The sequence below is a fragment of the Haematobia irritans genome, chromosome 5 (assembly GCF_050003625.1).
Source record: "Haematobia irritans isolate KBUSLIRL chromosome 5, ASM5000362v1, whole genome shotgun sequence".
Taxonomy (NCBI): domain Eukaryota; kingdom Metazoa; phylum Arthropoda; class Insecta; order Diptera; family Muscidae; genus Haematobia; species Haematobia irritans.
In genome coordinates, this window is record NC_134401.1 from 36240603 (window position 1) to 36249380 (window position 8778).

Consider the following 8778-nt stretch of genomic DNA (forward strand, 5'->3'; position numbering starts at 1 on the left):
TATATATATATATAATATATATATATATATATATATATATATATATATATATATATATATATATATATATAATATATATATATATATATATATATATATATATATATATATATATATATATATATATATATATATATATATATATATATATATATATATATATATATATATATTATATATATATATATATATATATATATATATATATATATATATATATATATATATATATATATATATATATATATATATATATATATATATATATTATATATATATATATATATATATATATATATATATATATATATATATATATTATATATATATATATATATATATATATATATATAATATATATATATATATATATATATATATATATATATATATATATATATATATATATATATATATATATATATATATATATATATATATATATATATATATATATATATATATATATATATATATATATATATATATATATATATATATATATATATATATATATATATATATATATATATATATATATATATATATATATATATATATATATATTTATATATATATATATATATATATATATATATATATATATATATATATATATATATATATATATATATATATATATATATATATATATATATATATATTTAATATATAATATTACAATCCTTATTAACAATATAATATATATTTACATTAAACAGTGATTTTGTTTGATTTTAATGGAAGGTGGAGTAAGACGAATCTATAAAAAGAAATAAAATCAGACAAAACGAAATGTGTGTTATTGTATAAAAATAATCGCGCAGTTATACGCAAAATGTATAGTAAGGATATTATATATGAATATGTATGAATTTATATAAATAAATAAATAAATATGTATATGCTTTAACCATTGTTGTTTTTATTTAAAGGCATTGGTCCGTTCGAGAAAAAAAATATATATTAACTAATAAGTAAGGTATAGCTAAAGTCTGGGGGAAGGACCCTCAACCAAACCTACTGAAGTAGTCTACAACATTCGCATTGTCTATTACTTTAGAAAGTCGAAACCGATTAATTACTAAGGTAAATAAAAGCACAACTCCATAAAAATCCTCAGATACATATACATATATATTGGGACCATATCTAAATCATAACCCATAAAGGTTGGTATTAAATTCGAGTTTAGCCGCTAAAATCACCATTTTTTTCAAAAAAATTTTTCTTCGATAGAAAATTTTGTCAAATTTTTATTTCTATTCAAAATTTTATTTCTATAGAAAATTTTGTCAACATTTTTTGTCTATAGAAAATTTTGTCAAAATTTTATTTCTATAGAAAATTTTGTCAAAATTGTATTTCTATAGAAAATTTTTTCAAAATTTTATTTCTATAGAAAATTTTGTCAAAATTTTATTTCTATAGAAAATTTTGTCAAAATTTTATTTCTATAGAAAATTTTGTCAAAATTTTATTTCTATAGAAAATTTTGTCAAAATTTTATTTCTATAGAAAATTTTGTCAAAATTTTATTTCTATAGAAAATTTTGTCAAAATTTTATTTCTATAGAAAATTTTGTTAAAATTTTATTTCTATAGGAAATTTTGTCAAAATTTTATTTCTATAGAAAATTTTGTCAAAATTTTATTTCTATAGAAAATTTTGTCAAAATTTTATTTCTATAGAAAATTTTGTCAAAATTTTATTTCTATAGAAAATTTTGTCAAAATTTTATTTCTATAGAAAATTTTGTTAAAATTTTATTTTTATAGGAAATTTTGTCAAAATTTTATTTCTATAGAAAATTTTGTCAAAATTTTATTTCTATAGAAAATTTTATCAAAATTTTATTTCTATAGAAAATTTTGTCAAAATTTTATTTCTATGGAAAATTTTGTCAAAATTTTATTTATTTATTTATTCATTTATTTAATCAATCTATAGAAAATTTTGTCAAAATTTTATTTCTATAGAAAATTTTATCAAAATTTTATTTCTATAGAAAATTTTGTCAAAATTTTATTTCTACAGAAAGTTTTGTCAAAATTTTATTTCTATTGAAAGTTTTGTCAAAATTTTATTTCTATAGAAAATTTTGTCAAAATTTTATTTCTTTAGAAATTTTTGTCAAAATATTATTTCTATGGAAAATTTTGTCAAAATTTTATTTATTTATTTATTCATTTAATTAATCTATAGAAAATTTTGTCAAAATTTTATTTCTATAGAAAATTTTGTCAAAATGTTATTTCTATAGAAAGTTTTCTCAAAATTTTATTTCTATAGAAAATTTTGTCAAAATTTTATTTCTATAGAAAATTTTGTCAAAATTGTATTTATTTATTTCTTCATTTATTTAATCGATCTATAGAAAATTTTGTCAAAATTTTATTTCCATAGAATATTTGTCAAAATTTTATTTCTATAGAAAATTTTGTCAAAATTGTATTTCTATAGAAAATTTTTTCAAAATTGTATTTCTATAGAAAATTTTTTCAAAATTGTATTTCTATAGAAAATTTTGTTAAAATTTTATTTCTATAGAAAATTTTGTCAAAATTTTATTTCTATAGAAAATTTTGTCAAAATTTTATTTCTATTGAAAGTTTTGTCAAAATTTTATTTCTATAGAAAATTTTGTCAAAATTTTATTTCTTTAGAAATTTTTGTCAAAATATTATTTCTATGGAAAATTTTGTCAAAATTTTATTTATTTATTTATTCATTTATTTAATTAATCTATAGAAAATTTTGTCAAAATTTTATTTCTATAGAAAATTTTGTCAAAATTTTATTTCTATAGAAAATTTTGTCAAAATGTTATTTCTATAGAAAGTTTTCTCAAAATTTTATTTCTATAGAAAATTTTGTCAAAATTGTATTTATTTACTTCTTCATTTATTTAATCGATCTATAGAAAATTTTGTCAAAATTTTATTTCCATAGAATATTTGTCAAAATTTTATTTCTATAGAAAATTTTGTCAAAATTTTCTATAGAAAATTTTGTCAACATTTTATTTCTATAGAAAATTTCTTCAAAATTTTATTTCAATAGTATATTTTGTCCAAATTTTATTTCGATAGTATATTTTGTCCAAATTTTATTTCTATAGAAAATTTTGTACAAATTTTATTCCTATAGAAAATTTTCTCCAAATTTTATTTCTATAGAAAATGTTGTCAAAATTTTATTTCTATAGAAAATTTTGTTAAAATTTTATTTCTATAGAAAATTTTTTCAAAATTTTATTTCTATAGAAATTTTTTTCAAAATTTTATGTCTATAGAAAATTTTGTAAAAAATTTATTTCTATAGAAAATTTTGTCAAAATTTTATTTCTATAGCAAATTTTGTCAATATTTTAATTCTATAACAAATTTTCTCAAAATTGTATTTCTTACAGATGCTCACTGATACTCACTCTCTAAGTCGAAAACTTATAAAAATTACTCAAATTTTCCTATACCTCTAATACATATGATAAAGCATAAATGCATTTTTACGAAATTGCCTATAAATTGTGTGCTCCGACCCAAGGCTTTACCCGATTTAAATTTTAAGTCTAGAGATTTTATAGAAATCTGACAAAATTTTGTCCACATCGAGTCATTTTTTAATATTGGTTAATGGGAACATAAATCTTTATATAAAACAATCAACAAATTTGAATGATTTGAGATGGTATCGAAATACAATATTTCAAACGTCGAACTGAATGGACGTGTTTTTATCAGAGATGGTCCGAATAGCAATTTTTTAAGATTTCTACTGTCAAAAAGTTGTAAACGTCAAAAACGTCATATACCTGTATAAAACGTAAAAAACGTAGTAAATGTCAAAAACACCTACAGGATCCTTAGATTTGATTTCAAAGACTACTTTTTAATATCCTAAGTTATGGAAACGTCATATTGAAGTATTTTAGATTTTTTTTATAATAATATTTTGAAATTTTTTACTCAAAAGCAATTTGCAGGCTTAAACGTTTGAATGCAACGCGTTTTCTGAAACTGTGAAAATTGTTGTAGTAAAAATAAGATTTACGTACAACTTGTGGACATGCCAACCGCGTTGATTTAAATTAATTAATAACTCCTCTTTTAATACGGCTATGTGAAATCCAGCTGGCAGTAGTACACTTATATTTACTACTTGTTTATAAGGAAAGGCATTCTCGAATAAAGTAAAACATAAATGATTCTAAAAAACGTATGCTGTACAAAAATACTTATATTGCAAAAAACTAAATATTTTACGAAGGTTAGCATTTTTAATTTAAGGGAATTTTTTATAATGAAAAGGCATTCGGAAATACAAAAAGTAAAAAAAAGTATGAAATACACGGTTCTAAAACAAGTGTACTGTACAAATTCTTATATTGTCAAAAACTAGGTATTTTCAGAAGGTTTACGACGTTTTTGACGTATGGTAAAATACGTCGTAAATGTATGTCAAATACTTTACAGTTTACGACAGACCATCTCTGGTTTTTATACCCTCCACCATAGGGTGGGGGTATATTATCTTTGTCATTCCCCATAAAGTATATATATTCTGGATCGTGGTGAAATTCTGAATCGATCTGAGCATGTCCGTCCGTCCATCCATCTGTTGAAATCACGCTAACTTCCGAACAAAACAAGCTATCGACTTGAAACTTGGCACGAGTAGTTGTTATTGATGTAGGTGGGATGGTATTGCAAATGGGCCATATCGGTCCACTTTTACGTATAGCCCCCATATAAACGGACTCCCAAATTTGGCTTGAGAGGCCTCTAAGAGAAGCAAATTTCATCCGATCCGGCTGAAATTTGGTACATGGTGTTAGTATATGGTCTCTAACAACCATGCAAAAATTGGTCCACATCGGTCCATAATTATATATAGCCCCCGTATAAACCGATCCCCCGATTTGGCTTGCAGAGCCTCTAAGAGAAACAATTTTCATCCGATCCGGCTGAAATTTGGTACTTGGTGTTAGTATATGGTCTCAAACAACCATGCAAAAATTGGTCCATATCGGTCCATAATTATATATAGCCCCCATATAAACCGATCCCCCGATTTGGCTTGCGGAGCCTCTAAGAGAAGCAAATTTCATCCGATCCGGCTGAAATTTGGTACATGGTGTTAGTATATGGTCTCTAACAACCATGCAAAAATTGGTTCACATCGGTTCATAATTATATATAGCCCCCATATAAACCGATCCCCCGATTTGGCTTGCGGAGCCTCTAAGAGAAGCAAATTTCAACCGATCCGGCTGAAGTTTGGTACATGGTGTTAGTATTTGGTCTCTAACAACCATGTAAAAATTGGTCCATATCGGTCCATAATTATATATAGCCCCCATATAAACCTATCACCAGATTTGACCTCCGGAGCCTCTTAGAAGACCAAAATTCATCTGATTCAGTTGAAATTTGGTACGTGATGTTAATATATGGCCTCAAACACCCATGCAAAAATTGGTCGATATCGGTCCATAATTATATATAGGCCCCAAATAAACCGATCCCCAGATTTGACCTCCGGAGCACCTTGGAAGAGCAAAATTCTTCCTATTCGGTTGAAATTTGGTACGTGATGTTAGTATAGGGTATCCAACAACCATGCAGGTATTGGTTCCTATCAGTCCATAATAATATATAGCTCCCATATAAACCGATCCCCAGATTTGACCTCCGGTGCCTTTTGGAGGAGCAAAATTCATCCGATCTGGTTGAAATTTGGTACGTGGTGGTAGTATATGATATTTAACAACCATGTGAGTTGAAATTTGTGGATGACAGTCTTTCGTAGAAGTTTCTACGCAATCCATGGTGGAGGGTACATATGATTCGGCCTGGCCGAACTTACTGCTGTATATACTTGTTAAATATTGGATTATTTATCGTATCATATCATGTTTGTGTATGAAATGATTGTACTCTACAAATCACACACTGTAAACGGGTTTATATCGTATTGTGTGTGAATACAAATAAACAATAAAATAAAATATTTCATCGTAATAGGTACCTATTACGAAAAATTGGAAAATTAAACCACCATGCAGCGAAACTCAAAGTCATTAGGAAGAAATTAGGATCTGTCGACCCAAGCACGTTGTCGGCTAAGCAAAGCGATTCCTCAAAATGGGCTCAAGGAATTCTTGAAGCTGGCAAAAGGGAGCGATCACCGAATGAACTGCCATTCTCTAAACGGGATCAAAGATCGTTTGCCTCAGTTGCAAAAGACAGCCTTGTGATGGCTATCATTAATAAAGGAGCATTGGACGGTATGGTTCCAAAGCAAAAATGGGAGGAAATTGAGAACGCGATGTCTGGTGTCTACTCAGAGGTGCGAAAAAAGTTTCCCGGACCAAGTCCTCGACGGCAAGATGCTGGATGGTATCAAGGACGATATAAGTTAATAGCATTTACGGACCGGAGAGGTCTATGGATTGTTTTAAAGCTTTGATGCTAATTGGTGAAGTTTGGGAAGGAGCCGCTTTGGAGTTAGCCGGTAGAAAAGACATAGCGGCTAAACCTAGAGCACATGCATGGATACCTGCAAATCCTCCTGATCCTGAGTCAATACTAACAGACTAAAAGAATGTAAACAAGGTCTTCCAACCGCTGATTGGAAGGTTGGTCGTTTGGATGAGGTGGATGGACCAAGACGACATGCGGTGTTTATATTGAACATTGAGTGGCTGCCACATCTTGCCCAGACACAAGGCTTCCATATGAAGGTATACAAAAGTGATCAGCCAAAGGATTCCGAAACGGACAAGTCTCTGGTCGAGTCAGAAGAAGAAAAATCTTGCGAAGCCGAAGGAGACATAAAAACTGCATACATTGACGAACATCGTATGCGGGAAGGATTATTATTATTACATATATTTAAGTATAACAATATATTTTTATATATATTTTTTTTCAGTCGCAAAAAGTACTACAAAAAATTTAAAAAATTCAACAACTGCAGGTGGACGCTTTCAATAAAATAAAGGACGAAACGGTCCAGTTCCTCCAGCAACAAGCTTACAAATTGACTAAAATGCAGTCAGATAATTTAGCTGCGTTGCTGGAGGAGCTAGGAAGAGGAGATGGTGGTGTGGTTGTCGGTGGAGACTACAACGCTGCGTCTCCCATGGACGTTGGTGTGGAGATTCTCAGGTACCTGAGAGTTCTCAAGCTCCTGAGAAATCTCAGGCTCCAGAAAGTTTCCATGTTCCTGAGAATTATCAGGAGCTTGAGGACTCTCAGGAACATGGAAACTCTCAGGAGCCTGAGATTTTTCAGGTTCCTGAGAGTTCTCAGGCTCCTGAGAGTTTCCATGGTCATGAGAATTCTCAGGTGGCTGAGATTTCTGAGGACTCTAAGGAATCTGAGAAATCTCAGGATCCTCAATATGCCACGCTTCTTGCCAACTCATGTAAGTTTTTTAACTTTATATTTTTGGTATATTTAATTATTTATAATAATTTATTATTTTATTATATATATTAACATTTAATTTGATAATATTTTATTAAAATTTTTATATTTATTTATTTATTTTATTTTAGTTATTAATATTATTTATTTATTTTGTTTTATTTGCAGTGTCTCTTCGGAATTGCCCTTTGTGGCTCCGAGTTATCAGTTTGGTTGATATGGAGCCCGCCATCTCGGACAAGACCTCAATTAAATATGGTCTCAGGTCCGAGATGGCTAAGGCGTTCCGGAGATTGGAGAGAAAGGTTGAAGAAGAGTTCACCTTGCCTTCAGGGACAGTGCATGTTGCGGACAAAATGCGCCAATTAAGAAGAAGTGCCCTAAAAGCATTCTAAAGGGATGGCAGCAATTCAACAAATCCTTATGTCCGGGCATTCAAATTGGTAAGTATATTAGTTTATTTTATTTGAATATTATTTTAATTTTAAAAATTTTAATTAATTATTTTCAATTTTCTTTTTTAGCACTTAACTGACGGCCGAGGTTGAGCCTTCTTACTCTGAAGCAGCGTGTAGTGTCGGTCGCCCTCATCACCATCATCCCTCTATCGCAGTGAAGCAGCAGTTAATTTTTTATTTAATTGCTTTTTGTTTTAATTTTGTTTTTCAATAATTTAACTTTTTTATTTTATTTAATTTATTATTTAGTGATTTGTTTAATTTATTATTTTGTTATTATTTATTCTGTTTCATTTAATTTTTTAATTCATTTAATTGTTTTAATTCAATTTTAATTAAATTTTTTAAATAAATAATTATTTAATATAAAATGTTAAAATGAAATCATTGTTTTTTTTATTTCCAAATGCATGTAGATTAGAGTAGACTAGATTAGATTCAAAACTTAAATGTAATATTTTCAATTTGCTTTTAATTTATGACTGAAAAGTATCGAAATTGAATTATCAAAATTTTCTTTCTATAGAAAATATTGCCAAAATTTTATTTCTATATAAAAAAATTTGCCAAAATTTTATTTCTATTGCACAATTTTGTCAAAATTTTATTTCAATAAAAATTTTTGTCAAAATTTTATTCCTATATAAAAAAATTTGCCAAAATTTTATATCTATACAAAAAATTTGCCAACATTTTATTTCTATAGAAAATTTGTCAAAATTTTATTTCTATAGAAATATATCCCACCACACTTGAAATTCGTAGTAGGTACTTATTACGATGATTTTATCCGCTATTAAAAAACACGTCCGTTCCGTTCGACGGTTGAAATCGCTACTTCTTGTTAACAACTAAAAATATTTGCCCCGAAAAAATACTTTTTTTT